This window comes from Alligator mississippiensis, chromosome 7 (genome assembly GCF_030867095.1).
Source record: "Alligator mississippiensis isolate rAllMis1 chromosome 7, rAllMis1, whole genome shotgun sequence".
Lineage (NCBI taxonomy): Eukaryota > Metazoa > Chordata > Crocodylia > Alligatoridae > Alligator > Alligator mississippiensis.
The window spans coordinates 69,904,782-69,928,898 of NC_081830.1; the positions used below are offsets into that span (position 1 = coordinate 69,904,782).

The 24,117-nt window shown below is 42.4% G+C and overlaps 1 long non-coding RNA gene across 2 annotated transcripts in view; it reads left to right on the forward strand.

Annotated features, from left to right (window-relative positions):
- Positions 1 to 17,562, forward strand: part of LOC106738174 (uncharacterized) — a 64,342-nt gene extending 46,780 nt beyond the window's left edge. The window contains exons 3-6 of one of the 2 annotated variants that reach the window (XR_009463504.1): positions 9,026 to 9,083; positions 10,423 to 10,507; positions 15,983 to 16,210; positions 16,440 to 17,562. This is a non-coding gene — a long non-coding RNA (uncharacterized LOC106738174). The remainder of the gene's footprint in view (positions 1 to 9,025; positions 9,084 to 10,422; positions 10,508 to 15,982; positions 16,211 to 16,439) is intronic. The other variant, XR_001372779.3, reaches the window with a different exon arrangement.
- The last annotated feature ends 6,555 nt before the right edge of the window (positions 17,563 to 24,117 follow it).

The following is a 24,117-nucleotide window of genomic DNA, read 5'->3' on the forward strand; positions in this document are numbered from 1 at the left end:
AAAAAATAAAATAAAATCCCAAAGTCACTCTGTAAAATACCCCCAAATCCATGTTCCTCCACAAGTAAAATAAAAGACCACTATAAAGAGAGACAGACAGTGATCAGTTGGACAATGTTTTATTGATTATATCTACAGTGTTAAAGCAAGTCTGAGGAGTCTGGGTCTGAGGGGGGCACCCTGGGTCCCCCCACTGCTTATCCCCAAGCCAGAGGGGTGTGTGGGGGTCCCCCTGCCTGCTTCCTGGCAGACCCAGAAGTGGACCGGAAGTACTTCTGGGTTCGTGCCCAGTATGCAAAGGCCAATAAAGATACCAGGGGTGAAAGTATAAAAATGATTTATTGCTAGCAATAAAAGGTGCAAGCAGAATAATCTCCCAAGACAAGCACAAGCACATTCAATACTGAGCCCCTTATATACCAGAGGTTGAATCTTCATAAGCATCCTTGTTTGCTAATTGGTTATAAAGGAGTGACGCAAGGAGTTCTTTACTGAGCATGTCTCTATACCTGTGTTTTAGCTATGTATCTCATTAACGTACATATATGTTCCATTAGCCTATATCTTCCCCGCCTCGGGGTGTGATTTTTAGTATTTTAATGAGCTCTTTGCTCCAGTACCTCTGATTCTGTTTTTTGTTTTCAAGCTTCCTCTATCTAAGACTGTCTGCCCCTTATCATTGCAGATGGGCATTCGACACACAACATTCACTTTTGCTTAGGCTTTGCATAGTAGTTTCTAGGTCAAACCTTACATTTCCCTCATCTGGAGCATTTATAATTATTATTAATTATGATTGCTCCATTCAATTTGACTTAACACAAATCTAGTATTCTCAGCTTTCTTTTTTTGCAAAATCATTTGATTTACCTTAGGCCTGAAGATAGATGCGATACAAACCGGTATACAATGGATACAGAAACAGATCATAATCCCTATAAAGCAAAACAGAATAACCATACAAAACAACTGCTTCAACCATCCAAAATTGGGAAGCCAGGAAGTTAACCAGGAAAAGTTTAAGCCAGATGTTTCTTTCAATGTCTGTGTCAATCGTTGTAAGGCACCAATTTTGTCTTCAATTAGCACAGAATTATCAGTGAGGTTGAAGCAGCACATTCCTCTTAAGGTTTCACACCCCAGATTGTGTCGTAACAAGAGATAATCAATAGTGGCTCTATTCTCTAAGACAGCATCCCTTAGTTGTTTTTGTTCAGCATTCAAGGCTGAGAGCGCTCGAGATGTAGCATTTAGTCCTTTTGCTAAAACACAGGCTACTGCATTAAGATTTCTGCTATTACTTACAGCAAGACCTGGAACCCCCACCATAGATGCAGCTAATGCTATGTATTCTGCCTTAGATAATAGTCCAGGGGAATCATTCTCGTCACAATCAGCAGTGAGAGTAGTGTATGCTCGTTTAAACCTCCCACCAAGAGGGGTTTGTTCAGTGTGCATTAGGTCAGACTTCCTTGGAAGAGCTGCAGTTACCCGGGCAATGGTGCATGGTCCCCCAGTAGCATTTGCTGGAAGGCATGAATATATCATTCTCCCGCAGGCCAGAAAACATCCTCGAGGAAGGATGGTATGTGTATATACATAGGATATTTGACTGGTCTTATTACAGAAGATTTTTGTACCTTGGTTCAATTTAAAGCAATTACTGGTACAATTCACTATTAAGAAACATTCAGAAGCATTAGCTGTTGCCTGAACCCGTACAGAAAACATGTCTCTGCTTTTCTCTTTTACAATAGTCCCCCACTTATATATATCCTGATATGTATTTTCCTTCTTTACATCTTTCAGCATAGTATAATTCTGTAAAATTTTCAAAGGGGTAGGTACTGCAATTAAGCATGAGGTAAAAACCAGATGAGCATTGATCCCTCCTGCCAAGCAGAGGTCTGTTCTATTTAATATTTCCCGGGCCAGATAAATCCAGACATTTTCCTGAGGGTCAAATTCTTGTGGTAAAAGATTTTCCCCTCCTATAAGTAGGAGTGGACAAATTAGGGTGCCCCACACTAAAACCTTGAACAATTTCATAATAAGGCTTGTAAAACTTGATCAAAGATTGACAAATTATTCAAAGTTCCTTTCTTTTGAATAGGAATTTTAAGTCCCTTATTGGCTCCACCTTCCACTGTTCTCTGCCTCCGGTCCCGGAGTTTGCAGGAGTTTCTTCTTGTTCTGGTTCAGCCACCGGCTTTAGGTGACTGGAATGTATCCAAGTCTTGATTCCTTCGAGCTTTGCTGCCGTCGGGGTCGTTAAAAGTACTCTATACGGGCCCTTCCCTCTGGCTCGAAGTGGTTCCTCGTTCCACTCTTTCACAAGAGCGTAACTTCCAGGTAATAATCGATTTTTCCGGGGTAGGAGACTGGTTCTGTGTCTGCAGCAAGTCCCGTACCTGCTGATGAATGGAAGACAAAACAGAAACCAAAGACCATACATATTCTCTAATCATTCCCTCTCCTAAAACATGTAACTGTTGTTCAGTACTCATGGGCAGACTCAGAGGGTAAGGCTTACCATACATTATTTCAAATGGGCTTAATCCCAATTTAGAATGTGGTGCGACCCTTACTCGCAACAGGGCCAAGGGTAGGGCCTCTGGCCATTTGAGTCGAGCTTCTTGGCAAATCTTTGCAAGGTGTCTTTTTAAGGTCTGATTCCTACGTTCCACTTTTCCACTGGACTGGGGTCTCCAAGGGGTGTGTAAATACCAGCTGATTCCCAGGAACTCAGAAACCTTTTGAGTAATTTGTGCAATGAAATGTGGGCCGTTGTCTGACCCTATTCCTTTTGGAAGTCCGAAGCGAGGTATGATTTCTCATAGGAGTGCCTTGACCACCTCTCGGGCTTGGGCAGTCCGACATGGGAAGCACTCAACCCAATTAGAGAAAGTGTCCACAAAGACAAGGAGATATCTCATCCCCTGTTGCCGGGGTAACTCAGTAAAATCCACCTGCCATTCTTCTCCTGGCCCATTGCCTATTCTCTGATGTCCTGAAGTTTCTTTTCTCCCTCCTTTTGGGTTATTTCTCTGGCAGACCTCACATGTCTCTGATACCTTCTTGGCAGCCTCTCTTAATCCCACTCCAGTTACATAGTGACTGATCCACCTTATCAGGGCCCTGGGTCCATAGTGGGTGCCATGATGAGCTCTCTTCACTACCACATGAACCCAGGCAGCTGGGATGATAATGCGGCCATCCTTTGCTACTAGCCACCTGTGCTCCCCCTTCTTTGCTTGAAACTCTCTTATCAATTGTTTGTCTCTTTCCCTGTACTGTGGTGTCACAGGCTGGTATAAGTCTGGGAGGAGAGGTAACAGATTACTTACTTCGGGCAGCAAGTCTGTCTGAGGTTTTTTAGCTGCTTTCTTTGCTGTAGCATCAGCAAATCGATTACCTTTTGTGGATGAATCATCATTTTTCTTTTGATGAGCTTTGCAGTGCATTATCGCTACTTCTTTTGGTTCCCAGACTGCCTTAAGGAGGGCTTTTATCTGCTTGCTATGTTTAATGCCTGTTCCTTTTGAATCAAGTAGATCTCGCTCTTTCCATAGCGCTCCGTGAGCATGTAAAACAAGGAAAACATATTTAGAGTCAGTATAAATATTGACAGTTTTGTTGGCCGCCAATTGCAAAGCCCGAGTCATAGCAATGAGTTCAGCCTTTTGAGCTGAAACAGATGGGTTTAAAGGTCCTGCTTCTATCACATTCTGTGCAGTCACGATAGCGTATCTGGATTTTTGAATTCCATTCTCTATACTCGAGCTGCCATCAGTGTAAAACTCCAGGTCAGCTTTTTCAAGAGGTCTGTCTCTCAAATTTGGTGTTGAAGAATAAACAGTTTCCAATGTTTGCAAACAGTCATGCACAAGATCTGGTGTGTCACCCATAGATGGCAACAGTGTTGCTGGATTTACATTGCGAGAAATGGCTAATTTTATTTCAGGCTTATCTAGGAGGATGGCCTGATATCGAGCCATTCGTCCCGGAGTTAACCAGTTCCCTCCTTTCTGTTCCAAGACTGTAAGTACCGCATGAGGAATATATACAATCATTTCATGGTCTAGGGTTAATTTTTCAGCTTCTTGTATTAGCAGACAGGTAGCAGCAACAGCCTGGAGACAAGCAGGCCATCCACATGACACAAAGTCTAATTTTTTTGAAAAATATGCCACTGGTCGTTGCCAGCTACCCAATTTCTGTGTTAAGACTCCCACGGCTACCCCACCTCGGTCATGCACAAAAAGGGAAAAAGGCTTACTCATGTCCGGTAGTCCTAAGGCGGGTGCTTCAATGAGAGCCTGCTTTAACTGGCAGAATGCTTGCTCACACTCTTCAGTCCATTAGAGTACCTTTTCATCTCCGTGTGTTGTCTCATAGAGGTTTTGCAATAACCCCAAAATTTGGAATCCAAATCCTGCAAAAACCTACTGTACCTAAAAATCCTCGTAGTTGTTTCTTTGTTATTGGGGGTGCCAGCCGGCATATAGCTTCTTTTCTTTCAGGCAACAGGGCCCTCTGACCAGGCTGTAATTCAAATCCCAAATATGTGACCTTCTGGGATATGGGCTGCATCTTTTTCCTGGAAACGCGATACCCTTGTTGACCCAGAAAATTAAGGAGGCAAATTGTTCCTTCCAGGCAGCTCGCTTCAGTGGTGGCTGTTAAAAGCAAGTCATCTACATATTGCAAAAGAGCACAGGACAGTGGCAATTCTAGCCTGCGTAAATCCTTGCTTAATGCATTACCAAATAAGGTTGGGCTGTTTTTAAATCCTTGGGGTAAAACAGTCCAGCATAACTGAGTCTTAATGCTAGTATCTGGGTCTTCCCATTCAAATGCAAATATTTCCTGAGATCCCTTCTCTACCGGTATACAGAAGAAAGCATCTTTTAAATCAATAACCGTAAACCAATTATGATCTGGGTTCAAAGCAGATAGCAAGGTGTACGGATTAGGCACAGCCGGGTATATACTCACAACCACTTTATTTACAGCTCTCAAGTCTTGGACGAAACGATATTCATTACTCTTAGGCTTCTTCACAGGCAAGATGGGTGTGTTAAAAGCTGATGTACATTCACGGAGAAGGCCATACTCCAGGAACCGTTCAACTAACGGCTTCAGTCCTTTCCTGGCTTCCATCCGCATTGGATATTGTTTCACACATGGAGGCTGGGCCCCTGGCAAAAGTTGAATCTTCACAGGGTCAGCATTTTTAGCCTTCCCAGGTCGGTGACCTGCCCATACCCATGGAACAACAGCATCGAGCAGGGGTTGAGGAATATCCGGTGTACTCTCCTCTTGGAGAAGGCCGAGAAGGCAAGCCTGTAAATGCCACCCCTTTTCAGGAGGCACTGTTAAAAACATTTGCCCATCCTGGAACGACAACGTAGCTTGCAGTTTACAGAGGAGGTCTCTCCCTAAAAGGGGAACGGGGCAGTTTGGCATGTACAAGAATTGATGGGTAACTTCGGCCTGCCCGATATTACAGGTCATTGGCTGTAGGAAGGATCGTGTTACTGCCTTCCCTGTAACCCCTACCACCGGCACAGTCTTTTTACTTAAAGGTTTCAGTTTTTGAGTTAAAACAGAATGGGCAGCACCTGTATCTACGAGAAAATCTACCAATTCATCTCTGTCCCCTAGTTGCATTTTAACCAGAGGCTCATCAGGGGACACTGGGATCTGGGTTATCTTTCCCTCCCGGGCCTCCGGTCCCCTTCAATCTGAATCCCTTCCAAAAGCGAACAATCCACTGCTCTCCTCTTTCTTCTTTTCACCTTCCCCAACTTTTCGATAAGGGCATTCCCGCTTCCAATGTCCTTTTCGTTTGCAAAAGGCACATTGATCTTTCTCTAATGGACCCCGTCTCTGCGGCTGTCTCCAGGATCCCTCATCTCTAGGTTTTCTCGTGATTGCAGCTGCCACTAGGGCTGCCTGCATTTTTATCTTTCTCTCCTCTTTCTTGTCCTGTTTCTTTTCCTGAACACTTTCTCGGTTAGTAAATACTTGGTAAGCAATGTCTACTAGTTGGGAAATAGGCATACCTGTTGCTCCGTCTGCCTTCTGCAACTTCTTTCTAATGTCTGGTGCACTCTGAGCCATAAAGATCATATTTACCATGCGAGCGTTCGATGCATCCTCCGGATCCTCATGAGTATATTGTCTGAAAGTATTGTAAATTCTTTCCAAAAAAGCACTCGGGGTCTCATTAGCCTCCTGTTGAATCTCATACACCTTACTGAGATTTTGAGGTTTTTTCACAGCATCTCTCAATCCTCGGAGGATATATTCTCGATAGGCACGGATGGAGGTCATATCTTGGTCTGGTTTCCAATCTGGCTCCTGGATGGGGACATGATCGTCTCTATTTCCTTGCAGGTTCCCTGCAATAATTTCCTTTTCCACGTACTCACGAGCTTTGTTCACTACCATTCTCCTTTCCTCTGGTGTCAACAAGATATCTAGAAGAGCCTGAACATCTGCCCAAGTTGGGTTATGGGTTTTGAAAATCGTTTTAAACTGGTTCTGTACCTTTTCAGGATTCTCTCTCTCAAGCTGGGGTTATTGTTCTTCCAATTATACAAATCTGAGGTATTAAAAGGAATGTGCACAAAGGTTCGACGGTAGGTTGGCTCACCGTCATCTTCGAGAGGCCCGGGTACCACTTGTTCTCTTAGGGGAAATACCCCATTTCCCTTCCCACGGCCAGAATCAGATTCCCTGTGATATTTTCCCTTAACCCCGGAGTCTGTTTCTAACTGTACTCTCCATCCTCCTCCCGGGCTTATATCAGGAGAAGTTGGGGAGTTTGGAGATTGCCAAACACCTGACGGCCATGGTTGGTGCTGTTCCAGATCCCTATGTCGGGGAGTATTTACAACTTCTGCCTCAGGGGGGGAAGAAGCAGGAAGAGCAGATGCCAACGAGGAATCAGATGAATCAGGAGGAGGAGGAGGAAGAGGATAAGGTAAAGGCAACACAGAGGGAAGAGCCTCCGGCTCCAGACAGTCCAGGACAGGATTTGCAGCTGGTCGAGCCACAGCCATCTCACAGATCCCAACCCCCTCCCCCAATCCACATTCCTCCAAAACTTTTTTATCTCTACAAAGAGACATAAACGCTTGCACATACATCAATTCCTCCCATTTACCATTCTGCCGGCAGAACAAAATCAATTGTAAGATGGTATTATAATTAACACTTCCCTCCTGAGGCCAATATTCTTTATCATTTAGCTGATAGCGTGGCCATGCAGTTTCACAGAAGAATTTAACTTTCTTCTTAGTCATAGCATCCTCACCAAACTCTGCCCAATGTCTCAATACACAAGAGAGGGGGGTACATTTGCTAACCTTACTGTTAATAGTACCCATTTCAGGACTGCCTTCCCGGTTCTGACCGTCCGACTCTACCTGGGATCCAGGGATCTGTTTTTAGTCCTTGTCCTCACAGGGGAAAAATCACTGGTCTTGGACTTGGGCCAGACAGAATACTTACAGAGATAATCCCAGGCAGACATACTGACGGTAGGCCTTATGCCCTTTCTACCCTCTCACCCAGGTGCCTGTTACTGATACTTTCACTCTATGGCGTTGCACCATTAGGCTACTGCCGCCTCAGCGATCCAGCTTCTCCTGAAACAAAAGTCTCACCGGGAAAAGAAATCCCGGGGCGCGCTCGACTTTTGATAAGAAAAAGCAGATAAACCGGTCGTCAGTTAGTCCGGGCAAAGCTTATCTACGGCAGTCCCATCTGGGTCGCCAAAAACTGTTAGGCCCCAGCCCAAGTCTGGGTTCGTGCCCGGTATGCAAAGGCCAATAAAGATACCAGGGGTGAAAGTATAAAAATGATTTATTGCTAGCAATAAAAGGTGCAAGCAGAATAATCTCCCAAGACAAGCACAAGCACATTCAATACTGAGCCCCTTATATACCAGAGGTTGAATTTTCATAAGCATCCTTGTTTGCTAATTGGTTATAAAGGAGTGATGCAAGGAGTTCTTTACTGAGCATGTCTCTATACCTGTGTTTTAGCTATGTATCTCATTAACGTACATATATGTTCCATTAGCATATATCTTCCCCGCCTCAGGGTGTGATTTTTAGTATTTTAATGAGCTCTTTGCTCCAGTACCTCTGATTCTGTTTTTTGTTTTCAAGCTTCCTCTACCTAAGACTGTTTGCCCCTTATCATTGCAGATGGGCATTCGACACACAACATTCACTTTTGCTTAGGCTTTGCATAGTAGTTTCTAGGTCAAACCTTACGGGGGGGGGGGGGAGTTGCGCTAGGGGGCCTCCAATCACACTCCCTGGCAAATGCAGAAGTGGATCCGAAGTGCTTCTGGTCCACTTCCATATCTGCTGCTGAGCATACTGGGGAGCCCCCTGCACTCCTGTGGGATGCTCCACGCACCCATTCACGAGCTGCCTGCTACCTAGAGGTATGTAGAAAAAACATTTAGAGCTGTGTCTAAGTCTGAATAGCCAAATCTCTCCAGATCGATTTAGAGGGTTCCGATTCAATTCGGAGAGATTCAAAGGTCCTCTGATTTTGTTTCGGATTCAGAGATTTAGCCACCGAATCAGGCGGAATTTGCACCAAATGAAATTGGGGACTGAAGCTTTGCACAGCCCTAATAAACTCCACTATTTCTTTTTTTTGTTCCTTAATTTTGATGCAATAATTTTAAGAGCTGATTGGACATTCAGTGTAGAGTAAAAGGAATACAGTGCTCTTGGCTCCTCCAGCAGTCAACTTTTTTTTATTTAATCCATCTTTCTTCTCCTGCCAAGATCCTCCTATGGAGGAAAAAAAAAAAACCTCCCAGGAGTGAAAATATCTCTAATATTTATAGATGGTCACAGTGGTCTCTTATGGCATGGCATCCTAATTTATATGCCATCACTAACACAGTATCTAAATGCTACAAAATCATTAATGTATTTATTTTCCCAATACTCCTGTGATGTAGCTAAACACCAGTGTTTCCTTTTCACAGATGATTTGCTCAAGATTATTCAGTTAGACTGTACTCAAGAAAGGACTTAGGAAAGAAGGTAAGTCTTAACCAGATCATTTTTCCTGTTTCTTTGAAAAGAGCTTGGAAATGAATTATAAAATTTTATGAACAGTTTGGGAAGGAGAGAGATGTCATCACAAACAGGTGTTGTGGGTCCATAACATCCCTAGGATAATCTGGATTCAAGCAAGAGGACCTTGAGGCACTGAAATACTCAACTTTTCTTCACTGTAAGATTCTTTTGATTCCTGGCAATGTGCCTTATCAGGACTTATTATAGTTATATAACATAAATTATGGCATTATGAATTTTCTCCTAGGAGAGTTGTTGCTCTCCTAGCTGAAACTGCAAGTGTAAGTTGTTCTGGTTTTTTTTACTCTGGGGGGGAAAAAAAAAATGGCTGCCCTAGGAGAAACAAGCTGGGAACAAGCAGGGTTAAATTACTCCCAGGGGATTTACTCCTGGGAGAACAAGTATTCATATATTCCAAACGTGTATGATTGTGCCTAAAAACTAATTAAACATTTGAGTAGCTTAGCTCATTAGATATCTAGATAGGAATACTTAAGTTCTCATGACCGAAAGGTTCAGTTATAGGTGGAATCAATTTAGCTCTACTTCCTTCTGAGTTGGAGGATCCCCGTGCATTTTAGTGTGTAAGACTTTTTCAGATCTCATAATAAAAGCACAATTACAGCATAATCTGTGTGAATTCTGAAGATGCCAAGCTACTTCTTCTTGCTCTCCTGTAGCTGCTTTTCTACAGCTTTCTGTGAAGTGGGTATATTGCCCCAGAAAAATTGGTTTGACTTCATAAGGCCTTTCAGGATAAAATGTACAAGAAAAATAAAGATGATTGTGCATTTATTCTGGTTAGTTTAGAATTTTCCTATAATTAAAAAATTATACATAAAGAAGATGTAATGAAAGAATTAAACCATTTTGACATTTCATTTATTTAAAGTTTTCTGTATAGTTTAGCTTCCTACAGCTCTTATTTGTTATTAGCTTAAAAGCAATTGAGCAATATGGCAATTAGGCCAATGACATTTATAGCTGGACAAATTAAAATAAATTTGCTGCAGGTTCCTAACCTGCATCCTATTGTCACTTGCTTCCTACTGTTGGACTGATAATTTCTTTTGTAATATCTGTTGGTCCTCACTGAACATTCTTAGGTGCTTCCATTATTTTGGTAGGTGTATTAACTAGCAATTTTTTTATTTTATTTGCCAATGCCTGTATTGGTTCATTCACTACTGAATTATAATGTAGTATAATGAAGAATCTTTATTTTAAAAGTTGCACCACTGCATATGCCTAAATTCTTGTCTACTTTTTTGTCTCCTTTTTCCTTTTATCCTGTTTAATTCAGAAAAAGGTGTATCCTAAGGTGAAGCCTTGAGTTCTAGAAAAGGAAAGGTTATTTTCTACTGGATGCTAACTCATTGGGTCAAATGGTGAGAGAGCTCAAAACCACTGGGATTGTTCAAATTGTTTCTTTTTCAATGAGAGAATTCACCTTTATTCTCTCTTATTCCTTGTTATGTTCCAGTGCAGTTTAAGGTGCCCTTGCAATTTTATTAGCCCAGGAACTAAAACTACTTCAGTACTCCTACACATGAGCCTGGGGAAGGGTGTGTGAGCCTGAAAGCTTGCAGAACATTTTTTTTTTTGTTTTATTTTTCTTATTCATGGATTTGTTTGTTTTTATTCACGTATTTATTTGTCTCACAATTTTTAGTTGGTCTAATAAAAGGTATCATCTCTGAACCAAGAGTTCTAGAGCTTTGCATTTATTTTTGTCTCAGACCAACATGGCTACCAAATAGACCCCTGAAACATGGACGATGATGAATTTTAGCTAATTTTGGATTCAAACTTCATTGCTGAGCAAAAACAAAGATTTCTACACCTCTCTGCCTGTCTGCCATCTGACCCAACCAGGGAAGGAGTCCTGCCTGATCTGCGCAACAAAGAGCAACTCACAAAGACACAGTCATAGATCCAGAGGAACAGACTTCCATCTACAACTTCCTCTGTGCAAAAATGCAGTTTATTTTCTACCTATGGGAACTTTACCATCCCTAATTTTCCCTGAGCCTGAGAGAGAGAGCATGTGTTCCCAAAAGCTTGCATAAAATGATTTTTTTTTTTTTTTTTGTGATTTCTTAGTTGAGTGAATAAAAGGTATAATCTCTGAACTAGGTTCTAAAATGTTGCATTTCTTTAAGGAAAAAACACTTAAATACCAAAAAGTTACTTTCTCCAAGTGGGGCCAATTTAATGAATAATTAGGTTCAAGGATTTTCTTATTCAGATTGCAATCTTATATTGTCCATGGAATTCTATGATTTAGGAGACCTGTTTCAGATTTGCCTCTCAAAGACTCTCATATCAAAAATTGGTATTTTACACAAGTGCTTCATGAAGCTCTCCTTTGTGTACATGTTGCCAGATCTGCCAGTTAAGAACATACTGGACTAATTCAAGAAACTGTTGCAAGACTTGATTCTCAGATGTCATTTCTTGGTTTGTAGAAAGAGATGGATGGAGAATGATGCAAGAGATACAGGCAAAAACAAAAAGTTACCCTAAGAAACCTTTGTTGATAGCTTTTTACCTGTACTACGTATAAAAAAGGCACCCAAGAGCAAGTCTTTTGACAGAAAGCTAATTTAAATGGGGGAGTATCTGTTTTCCCTTTAGACTGCTTTATGAAGCAATGCAGCAAAGAATAGTAATCTTTTTCTGGCATGCTTAATCCTGATATAGGTGAAATGTTGACCACTGGGCACACTGTAATAGGTCTGCTAGTGACCAAGTTTATATTGTGTGCCCAGCATATCTACACATATCTAAGGTGGCAGCATTACATCCTTTTTGGGGTTGATGAATATCTAGAAGAGGGATAGAGTCTACTGTCAATTCTGAATGAGAGCAGGAATCTCTTCTTACAGAATCCATTGTAGAAATGTGGGCTTGAATAACCACATTAGCCTCAATGGAGCATACATAACGTTTCTTATTTGTGTATTAATATTTATTGAAACTTTACTCACTATATTTAATCTGTAGTCCATCCCTTAATTATTGTAGGGAAAATGCAGATACAATTTTAACCAACTGACTGAACTTTCCAGATTGCAGGATCTGGTTCTTATGGGGCACTTTAATTACCATGACTTCTGTTGGATGAGAAACACAGTAGTGCACAGGCAATCCAGCAAGTTTTTGCAGTGTACTTTAGATGGCTCTCCACCATTTGTACCAAGAAGCTCAGGGGAGATCTTCCAACTTGCAGCTTGCAAATGGGGAGAAATTGGATGAGAATGTGAATGTGAAAAGCAGACTTTAACCAACTCAGGGGACCAGTCTGAGATTGATGACAAAATATTTAGCAGATGCACAATTCTAGAAAAACATCTAGTTTCTGACAAGTACACAAGAGGAAGGGGACAGATGGGGAGGAGTACCTGAGATGCAAGTTTGAGAGGCAAAGCAATCTAGGGGAGCTTGGCTGTATTTCAAGGAGACCATTCTATGGTGGAGGAGCAAGCTATCCTGATGCAATGACTGTTCTGACTAGACAGCAATCTCTTCAAAGAGTTGAAGCTCAAAAAGAACTCCTTCAAAAAGTGGAAACTCTGTCATTACTGATGGAAAAGTATAAGAGTATCACCTGGGGCAAGGCATGATTTGAAATGCAACTGTCAAGGGACATAAGGGAATAAAAACCAGATCTACAAGTATGTCAAAAGTAGGACGAAGATGAAATAAACCATAGGTCCTTTTCACAATGCAGGACAAAAACTTGTTACAGATGATGCAGAAAAGGCTGAAAGATTTTAATGCCTTTTTTAACTTTTGTAGTCACAAATATAAGGTCCTCAATGTTCCTGAACAAGGCTCAAGATAAGTCTCCTAATGGGTGAGATGGAATGCACCTGCACCCTAGGGTAGAGAAAGAATTGGCTCAGGTGATTTCAGCACTTTTTGTTGTTCTTTCTGACAACTTGTAGAGGTCATATGAGGTCCCAGATAATTGGAAAAGGGCAAATATTGTGCTCGTCTTTTTAAAAGGAAAAGAAGGAGTATCTGGAGAGTTTCATAGCAGTCAGTCTGACCTCAATACCTGGAATCATCATGGAGAAGATCCTCAAAGAATTTTTGTGGAGCACCTGGAGATGTTCAGGAACAGCCAGCATGGATTCATTAAAAGCAAATCATATCTGACGAACCTCATTTTCTTCTCTGATAAGGTGACAGGGTCTGTGGATGGAGGGAGAACAGTGCATGTGATATATACCTTGATTTCATCAAGGCTTTTGATAGTCATGCATGACATTCTCATTAACAAGCTAAGGAAATGCAGGCTAGATTAAAGTACTGTAAGATGGATACATAGCTGGCTGGATCATCATACTACAGAGTAGTCATCAGTGATTCAATGTCTAGATGGGAGATGGTGTAAAGTGGGATTCTCCCTAGGGCCCTGATCTAGGTCAGGTATTGTCAAACATTTTCATTAATGATTTAGGTGCTGGGATTGAATGCACACTTATCAGATTTGAAGATGGCACTAAATTGGGTAAAGTTTCAGATACTTTGGAAGGTAGGGCTAGAATCCAGATTGACCTGGGCAGACTGGAGATATAGTCTAAAATAAAACCTGATGAAATGCAACAAGAAATGCAAAGTGCTGCATTTGGGACAGAATCATTGCATGCACAGACACATTCTGGGGAATGATTGGTTAGGCTGCAAAACTGCAGAGAAGGGCCTGGGGGTTCCAGTGGATCATAAGCTGAATATGAGCTAAAAGTGTGCTATTATGTAAAAAAAAACAAACAAAAAAAACCAAAATGAAACAAAACAAAAAAAACCTCAGTAGAATACCAGGTTGTAACAGGAGTGTCATGTGCAAATCAAGGGAAATGATTCTGCTACTGGTGAGGTTTCTCACTGAGTACTGTAGCCAGTTCTGGGTTCCACACTTGAAGAAATATGTGGAAAGTTTGGAAAGAATCCAGGGGAGAGAGAGAATTATTTGAGGCCGGAAAAGCATGATTAATGAGTAAGGTGATTTATAGGACAATGTGAAATCCAGGACACAGTTCCCCTTCCTCCCTCCCCTCCTGGGGCACGACTGGTATTCAGACAGCTTAAGAGTCAATTGGGGCTGTGTGAAATTTCACTGAGTGTTTCATTTCGATGCATTCCAAATTTGAAACAGCGAAATGAAACAAGGCAGCGAAACAGCTATGAAACAAAATGAAGGCATTTGAAATGTTTTTTAGTTTTGAAGCAGCTCAGTGATGGGAGGCAGGGGAGAACGAGGGCTGCACTCCAAGTGGTTCTGCTGGGTCGCTCTGACCATGTAGCTTAGCCAAGCGGGGAGCACAGGCCTACCGCTCCCCACCTCCTGCTGCCGGGCTGCTCTCCAATCGGCTCTGCCAGCCCCACGAAGCTCAGCCTGGTGGTGGGAAGTGGAGTGCAGCCCCGGCTCTGCCTATTTCCCGCCATCAGGCTGCACTCTGGCTTCACCGGCCCCATGGAGCTCAGCCTGGTGGCAGGAGGCGGACAGAGCCGGGGCTGCGCTCCACCTTCCACCACTGGGCTGAGATCCATGGAGCCTGGCGCTGGGCATGGGCTGTGCACAGTGCTGGTGCCAGGTGGCACCAGCATCCTTCTGTCATCTGGTGCAGATCCCAGGGCCTGCTCTACCAGTAGGAGTCCAGAACAGCCCTACAGCCCTCCTGGGGGTGCGGGCCCCTGGATCTTCACCTGTATGACAGGAGGCTGCCGCCTGGGGCCAGCAGCAGCATTTGTCTTCCCTGGTCTTGGGTGCGGGCTGCACCCAGCAATGGTCTCAGGTGGTGGCAGCAGCAGTCCCCTGTCATCTGGCACAGATCTGGGGGCCTGCACCCCTTGGAGGAGGTCTGGCACAGCCTGGCAGCCCTCCCGGGCATGTGAGCCCCCAGATCTGCATGCCAGGTGACAGGATGCTACCACTGCTGGCAAATTTTGCTTTCAAAACTTTGAGATGCAGTTTATGAGAAACTTGCATCTTTATGAGAAATTTGCATGTGAATCAGGCAAGAAATGACAATGTTTTAGGCATTTTCATGATTCCCCAACGAGTCAAAACAGCAGAATGGTTTTGACGAAACGGCACAGTGCTTCAAAATGAAATGAAACAATGAAATGAAGCGCTGTCCCTTTGAAATGGTGAAATGATGTCAAAACAAATGATGGTGTTTCACATAGCCCTACTATTTATTAATGGCCCATTGTCCTTTACTTCATAGGTGTTAATCCCATTTCAATCGTCATTAATGGTCATTCCACTAATCAAGCTAACTTATTAGGGCAATTTTACTGTCTGCTAGGGCTTCCTATTTCAAAACTCATGGCCAGCATGCTCATTTAAATTTTCACTGGCCAGCCAGGACTGGTCTCTGTGATCCAGGACTGTCCCAGCCAATCTGGGTCATCATACTTAGGAGGACAGACTGGAAGAACTGGGGTCTCTTTTCAAATCCCACCCCCCCACCCCTTAGTCTTCACATGTTTGAAGAGTGATTATAATCAGGATGGAGATGGACTTTGAGGACATTGCTATTATTTTTGTCTCTTATGGGCACAGAAAAGTGCAGCAGAGGGAATTTTAGTTGGCGATTAGGAAGAACTTTCTGAATATGAGGGTACTTTCTGAATTAGAATAAACTGCCAAATTGTGGACTCTCTAATCTCGGAAATTTTAAAGAGCAGGTTAGACACTTGACTGAGATGGTTTAGTTGGGGCTGATCTTGTCTTGAACTGGAGCCTAAACTAAATGAGCTCATGATATCCTTTTTAAGCCCTGCTTTCCTATGATCCTATTGTTGTTATGGAGTTAGTACAAATGTATCTGTGTTTTCTTTTCCTACAGAATCCAGTAGCCTTTTGCAGCTACATTAGTGTTCAAGAAAGTGAATATACATGAGAAAACACAGTATTCATGCTGAATGAATTGAGTATTATAGTAACAGCATCATCAGTTGTAGTAGCCTTCTTGATCCTGAAAAATATCTAAAGAGTTTAAACTTTGGGCTGAATTCAGAGACAGCAACTTTTAGCGGAGAAATGCTGGTACATCTACAGCTGGCCAAAGAAGGAGGTAGATCTTTGCTGAAAATGTTTACCAACACTTTCCACTGACCTTGTGAATTTTTCAGTCTCTCTGAAACTAAAAAAAAATTTTGGTGTTAATCAGAAAATATACCTACTTAACCATGTTTTCCCTTATGAAAGTTGTGGTTTGGGTGTGCCATGCTCTCATTGTCTTCTATTGGGTATGATTTTGTTGGAACTATATCTCATAGTGTACTGTTTGCTCTCTTGTATAGGAAAGAAACTGTTATAGGAGTCATGGAAAAAGAGATGTACCTACAGTAAGAGAGCTCAGCCCTGGAGAAGAATTGGATTGGAGAATCTGTGAGCTCTGCTGTCCAAAAATCATATTGATGCCATTTTGAATTAAATATTTAAATTTTTGTTTGAAAACACAGATCTTAAGCATTCATTTTTTCTCAAGGAATATCCATTTTTTTTCTCATTGGAAGCCCACAATCTTTCCAAAAATCACAGTGCCACTGACAATTTAAGACTGCCATTAATTAATTTTTCACATTCAAAACTAGACATTTTTTTGGTTATATTTGTGTTACAAGTTTTGATCAGACCTGTGTGTCCAAATATGGCCCAAATACACAGGGATGTTTCACATATTAATGAAGCAGATACCATTGGATTAGAATTTGACAACTTTTAATGTGAAAGGAAGTAAGTAGTATGTTTGCACATTAAAAATATGGAGGGGAATCTTAATAGCCAGAATATAATTATTCAAGTTGGAACTTAGGCAGTACATGCAGAGATGGTATGCCTATTAGGCATGATTAGGACCAGAATTTTACTTATTATGGTAATTACTTTGTCTTTCTGGTGTTCACGAGAATATAAAATCATGTGTGAAATATTTTAAGAATATTATTTTTTAAAAGAAAAGTGTATTTTTACAGTGGTTAAGAAATACTCCATATTCAGGATAACGTAAAGATGGATTTCAATAATATTGTTTGCAAATAAGTATTAGCCATGTAATAGAATTAAAGCATTAAATAAGGTTCATAAAGAAGAATGAAAATGAAAAATAAGGCTATCCTAATTACCTTTGTCTGAACTGCAACATTAAATTTATAGCAATCAGTTATTCTTTCACTTTTTCATTGTTTGATGAAAAATCCTGAAGGAAAATACTATGGAGTCTTTAATAATTTTTAATTTCAGAATGCTAATGAGGCGTCTATCTGTTTCTTAGAGCTACTTGGTAGAGTTGTAAATTAAAAATGGCAGACATTAGAATCATGAGAGCAATCATTCATTATAATCCTCTTCTAATGAATCCTTTCTAAAAAGGAAAATAAAAATACTTACAAAACTGATATTAACATCAGTTTTAGTGGACCATACCAGGCTAATTGGAAAAAAAAGATCCATTACAGTCTTTTAAGTTAGTTGAAATACTCAACTAGTATATCAGCATAGCACAGTTGATGTCAATAGAGCTATACTAGTCTACCTGAGATAAGGATCATTGGTCCATAGTTATTGATTATGTATTATGGTAACTGTTACCAGGCTCTCTTGTCAGTTACTCGTCCTGCCTGACAAACTTTCCTGCCATGCCTTGATGGGAGATGATAGAAATGAAACACGAGTGAAACAAGTTCTTGGTGATCTATCTTTTAATCAGTAACAAGGTGATGTTGCCAATTACTTCCATATTTACAGATACGTTGAATAACATGCCCTGCGTGTTTTACCCCTTGGTCCAGTCAGTTGGTACATCAGTCAACCTACATCCGTGCTTTTGAGTTGTCTCCCTCTTTCTTTAGTTTCAGGTTGCACCTCCATGTTATCCCACTCTGAGGAAGAAGCTACAGACTGTTCAGGTAAGGAACAGCATAAATGCCTACCCCTCTCGCAGTCTATTCTCATAGTGTATCCTTCTCTCCCTTATCCAGCATCTTTCTGTCAAAGACTTTAACTTCACTTGCAGTCACTCTCTCAATCCACTGCTTGTCCCCTGCCAGGGGATGAACTCTTGGGCGGATTGTCCTTTTATCTGCCAGTTAGCTATTTTGTTGGCAATTGGCTTTGGACCTGCTGCTGGTATGTCTTGTTTTGTTCCTCCCTCTCTGTCCCTTGTGGGCTTCTCAGGTGTTCTGAATCTTAGTGCTGCTCCCCTAGTAACAGGGTTGACTGCTTCTCTGTTACAGTAATCCTGAGAAGTAGCATGTGTGAATCATGACCAGAGCAGAAGAGATTAGGTCCAGATCCTTAAGAGTATCTTTGAGGATCCTGATGGTAGTGTTGTTTTGGTTTTTTTTATGTATCAACTCTTATCCTGCCTTATAGTGTTATGGTCTAATCCTATACATTTTTACAACCAAATTTATGCATTTAATGCTAAAAATAATCCCATAGTCAAGGTCATAATAAATTACACTTTAAACCTCCTCACTTTTTTCTTTCCTTGAATTGCCCATCTTCATGACATTTGGGACAAAGGATGTTCGTTTATTAATACATCAATATTGCAACATCTAGAGAGGCAAATTTAGAGGGCTTCAAAACCTTAACCCAAACTACTGTGTGCATATTTCTTGATTGGAAAAATGCTAAGGAACACCATCCTGACAGAAATGTGCCCTGGATGAGGCATTAGTCAGTCAGTAACAGCTTTACTCTGTTGCTCTTTGGCAAAAGGTATAACCACTGAGGCACCGAATGTGTGAACTCGGTCTGACCTTCAGACTCTGTCTCAGTGGTCTAAAGGGAACATGGTAGGTCTAGGGCAACCTCCCCTCTTTTATACTCTTGCCTAGGCATACACACTGAAGGTCTTGGTGTGATCTATACTTGCCAAAATGATGACACAACTCACATTCTGGTATATTCATACTCTGATCCCTAGGTTTGATTTGGGGTCAGACTTATGGAAAATGAAGTGGTTAGACTCAGAATTGATATTGCAACATTATCAGAAACTTGGTTCTCAGATACAGGTTCCATCCAAGAGAATGATTATACCATATTCTGGCATTGGAAATCAGCAGGTGAAAGGAGAGAGCAGGGAGTACGCTTTGTTGTTAGAAGTTTACTATCTTTTTGTGAAAGCCTCATTGTTTATCCACTTGACTCAGAATGCACACACACAATGGCTTCATCACATTGTTTAGTGTCTATGGACCTACCCTTCAAGCTAGCAACGAAGACGAGAACATTTTCTACCAAGAACAAAAAGAGATTGAGAACTCACAGAAAAGACGCTATTATAATAATTGGTGACTTCAATGTAAGAGTTGGATGTACTTTTAAGAACTGCCTGGTATTCTGGGCAAACAAGGAATTGGTAATATGAATGAAAATGGTCAGTGAGTGTTATATTTTGACTTGTACACAATTCTATGTGCTACCAACACCTACTTTGATGGGGAAATTACAAGAAGGACATTGTGGAAACATCCAAGAGCAGGGCACTGGCACTGATTAGATCTAGTAACTCCCTGAGTGAAATCTTGCATCCAAGTTCTTATCACAGTGCTGACTGTGACACTGACCATGACTTTGATTCTGACTTTGCAGCAGACTATGTCAAAAGGGTCCACTATAGCAAAAGTACCAGTTGCCATCAGAATAAACATCAGTCAAACTAAAGACATAAAAATGCAGGCAATTCAATGAAGAAGTTGTGAAAGCAAGTTTGACTAACAACTCAGCCATAAAGGCTTGAAAAAGCTTAAAAACTAATTTGTACAATACAGCTATAGTAGCCTTTGACAAAAAATGCAAGAAAAATGCAGACTGGTTGGAGAAGCACTCTGAAACCATTCTAAGTATGAGTCTGAATTGGTTGAAAACAAAGGGACAGCACTAGCTAACTATAAGAAATATCCCAACACTATAAGCCTAGAAAATCTGAACAAACTTTGAAGAAAAATGCAAAAAGAAGCTAAGTGGTTTGCCCACGTTTTTTGGCTGAAACTCTGTGATGATATTCAGAAAACAGTGGACACAGGGGATAGCCATGGAACGTACAAAGGCATCAAACAATTGGTCTAATCAAGAAGAAAACAGCTTTGCTGAAAGACTTAAATGGAAATGCCATTACTGATAAATAAAAACAACTTGAGTGTTGGATTGAACACTATAGAATTATATCCTCCAGTGAGACTGAAGTCAAGCATGAAGAGCTCGATGGATTATCACAGTTTGAAGTTACGATGGATTTAGACAATGAGCCTACATTAGGGCTAGGAACCGAAGTTACACACAAACTGGTGATCAGAAACTGGTTTAAACCTGTAACAGAACATAAATTCAGCATACATAACCCAGTTTCATAATGGCCAAAACTAGTTTAAGATAAACCTGGTTGAATGTAGTATCAGACTTAACTGACTGAGGTCAAACTGGTTTATGGACCTTCTGTTCCAGACCCCTTCCTGGTTTAAGTTAAATCACAGTCCCCCAGCATCCCAGCATGCTTTTCAGCCCTGAGCTGGGCTGTCTGCTCCAGAGAGCAGGGCTAGCCTCACCCCTCTCCTCCTTTAGCTGGAGCACTATCACTGCTCTGGCTGCCTCAGAAGGGGGTGGGAGACTGCAGCCAGAGTCTGCCCGGCAGAGAGACAGCAGCATATGACAGGCTTCCCCCTGCTCCCACCCCTCACTGCTTCCTGCTGAAGCAGGGATTCCCCCCTCCCTCTCCCATGGGCATGGACCTAAGCCTTGAGATGCAGTTTTTGTTTTTTGTAGTCAACAAGAAGTGGTTGATGGGCTGATAAGCTTTGTGTTATGATAAGCTCCTTGTCTTGCTTCAAAGCCATCCGAGTGCAGGCATCTCCTACCCTGAAACCCTTATATCAAATGAAGTTTCACTATACAGCAATTAATGCCTGTGATTGCTTCTATGCATAAGTTACTTAGCTTAGTTAGAATGCAGCTTCTGGGTCCCCCAATCCATCAGTGTTCAACAGGGGACAGAGAGAGGTGTGAGAAATTACTTAGTTTGCAATAAATGAGACCTGTCAGTGCTGTCAATTTGAGATTTAGGCAAGTATGAAGCACTAACTGGCAGGATCATAAGGTGGCAGCAGATCTACCTGGAACAAACAAGTTCACACTGTCACACTGCTCTCAACTCTTTTTGGGAAGTGGCTGTGCACATCCCAAAGAACAAGATAGCAGAGACACTTCTGAGAGGCTCTGGTGCCACTCACTTTCTGTCCACAGCTGCAGATGGTATGAAGAAGCAGGGAGAGGGAGATTGAAATGCTCATCCAGTATCATCAACAAATGCATGCACTCCACACAAGCAGCTCTTCCTCCCCCCTCACTTTGCCTCAGAGTGCTAGCCAGGGGCTGGGGTCTGAGAACACTTCCCACCCCTTGAGCTGGGGGGAGGGAGTGGAAGACTAACAAGGGCTGTATCCCCCTCCCCCTCCAGGCACACCCTGGCTGGGGACTGTGCAGGCCAGGGTGGAGTTTTAAACCTCTCTCTAATCATAGGAGCTTGCTGAGGCCTGGCCATGCCCCCCATCTCAGCACTGTATAAGGGAAGGGAGAGCTCTCTCTAGTGCCTCCTCAACTTCTAGCCTGAGCCACTGAAGGCATGTACCTGCATTTCCTGAATCAAGTGAATGTCTATCCACTTGCAAATTGGTTCAGTCTATGCAGGTTAGACTAAACTGTAAAGACTGAATCAGTTCAGGCTTGAGCTTTTTGAGTGTTTGTACTTAGCCCAAAAGATTTGCAGAAAGCCATTAAATCAGTTCCTGGGAACCAGGCAGCTGGCAACGACTGCTTGCTTGCTGAAATCTACAAATGTGCCAACACTCTATTACTTCAAAGCTTCATGAAGTTATACTGATCTGTTGAAGTGGTACCACAAGATATTCAAAGATGCTTGGATTTTAAAATTATAAAAAACCAAAAGGGATAGAAATGACTATTCCAGTGATGTTCAGATACCTCTATAGTTGTCAAAGTGGTCACTTGCATTATGCTCCCTGGGCTGCAATCTTTAGGTGAAAGTACCTATCCTCAAAGTCAATGAAGTTTTCGCTTGGACACTCCACCATTCATCTATTTTCAGTCAAGCAATTGCAAGAGAAGGGTAAAGAAAAATGAATGCTGATGTGCGTAGCCTTCATCAATATGACAAAGGCCTTCAATACAATCACTAGATGGGGCTTTTTTACTGTTCTGAAGAAACTGGGTTGTCCTCCCAGACTATTGAACTTCATTTGCGTATTACATCAATGTACGAAGGCAACTGTAGTGTATGAAAAGAAAGAATCAAATACCTTTGATATCCACAACAGGGTGAAACAGGATGCATCTTAGCCCCTGTGCTCTTTAACATTTACTTTTCATTCCTGCTTCTTCATGCCTTCAAGGACAGCAATGATGGCATTTATCTTTGAACCAGACTAGACGGAGACTGTTCAGCACTGCAAAGTTTAGAGTGAAAACCAAAGTGAAAGAACTGGTTTTGAGAAATTTTTTGTTTGTGGATGATGTGGCCTTGGTGGGGAGGAAGATGGTCTGTCCTGTCTCTCCTGGTGCCTTCCTTCGGTTGTCCCAGTTGTCCTTCCCATCTGGGGCTCCGCCTCCCCTACACCTTGCATAACGCCAACCAAAGATAATGTTTCCTGGACCACCAGAGTTGGTATCGCGTGTGCTTTGGTGCTTTCGTTCTTTAAACTTATGATGGTGGGATAAGGATGTTGTTTGGCCCGAGTGTTCCCTACCACCCTTTGCCTTGTTTATGTATCTTCCTGATCCCAGGTTGCCTTGTTCCCTGGTGTCTTGCTTTATAAAGTATATATTTAGGCTTTATACTTGGTTTGGGCTTTATACTTGCTCTGTGGGTCAGTTGTCCATCGATCCTTGCCCTGCTTGGTCCTGTTGGGATCCAGACTGTGCTGTGGATGTCCGATATCTATGGAGTCTCTACAGGTAAGTCCTTGAGCCTTCTTTGGTCCTCAGTATTTGAGAGAGCCCCTTCCTGGGGCAGCCACGAGGTCCTTGTGCTGGGACTGGGCTCTGGATCTGGATTTGGCCCGTCCGGGCTGGTCGGGGACCTCACTTCCAGTTCCCCCTGCTGGTCTCCTGCCTGGCTTTTTATCCCAGCTTCAGGAGCCCAGACGGCCTATTGGCCCTGGCACGCTGCCATAAAGTGTGCCCATGCTGAAGTGGGAGCTGATCCCGGCTCCTTCTGGCTCAGGTGTTTTCTCCCCTTTTTTTTATTTACTGTGGCATCTCTGCCTGCCGCGGTTTCACTTTCGCTGTACTCCGGTTCTAGCGTAGTGTCCTGCTGGCTCCACTCTTCACCTGGCTGAGGTAAGTCTTTCACAATGTCATTGACAGCTTTTGCTACTTGGGTTCAATGATTCATAGATTGTAGTGTCAGAAGGGACCACAATGGATCATTGTGTCTGACCCCCTGCCCCTGGCAGGAAAGAGGACCAAGGTCAGATGATCCCAGCCAGGTGACTAACTAGTCTCCTTTTGAAGACCTCCAAGCTAGGTGATAGTACCACCTCTCTTGGAAGCCCATTCCAGATCCTGGCCATCCTTACTGTGAAAAATGTCTTCCTAATATCTAACCTAAATGCACTTTCAACTAGTTTACACCTGTTATTCCTAGTCATTCCCTGGGGCACCCTAGTAAACAGCACTTCCCCTATTCCCCATTGACCTCCCCTAATACGTTTATAGGCAGCCGCAAGATCTCCCCTCAGCCGTCTCTTGTGAAGGCTGAAGAGATTCAGCTCTCCCAACCTCCCCCTGTAGGGTCTATCATGAAGGCCACTAATCATGTGAGTGGCCCTCCTCTGGACCCTCTCGAGATTCCCTGCATCCCTGTTGAAGTGTGGTGCCCAAAACCTGACACAGTACTCCAACTGCGGCCTGACCAGTGCCGCATAGAGGGGGAGCATCACCTCCTTTGTTCTA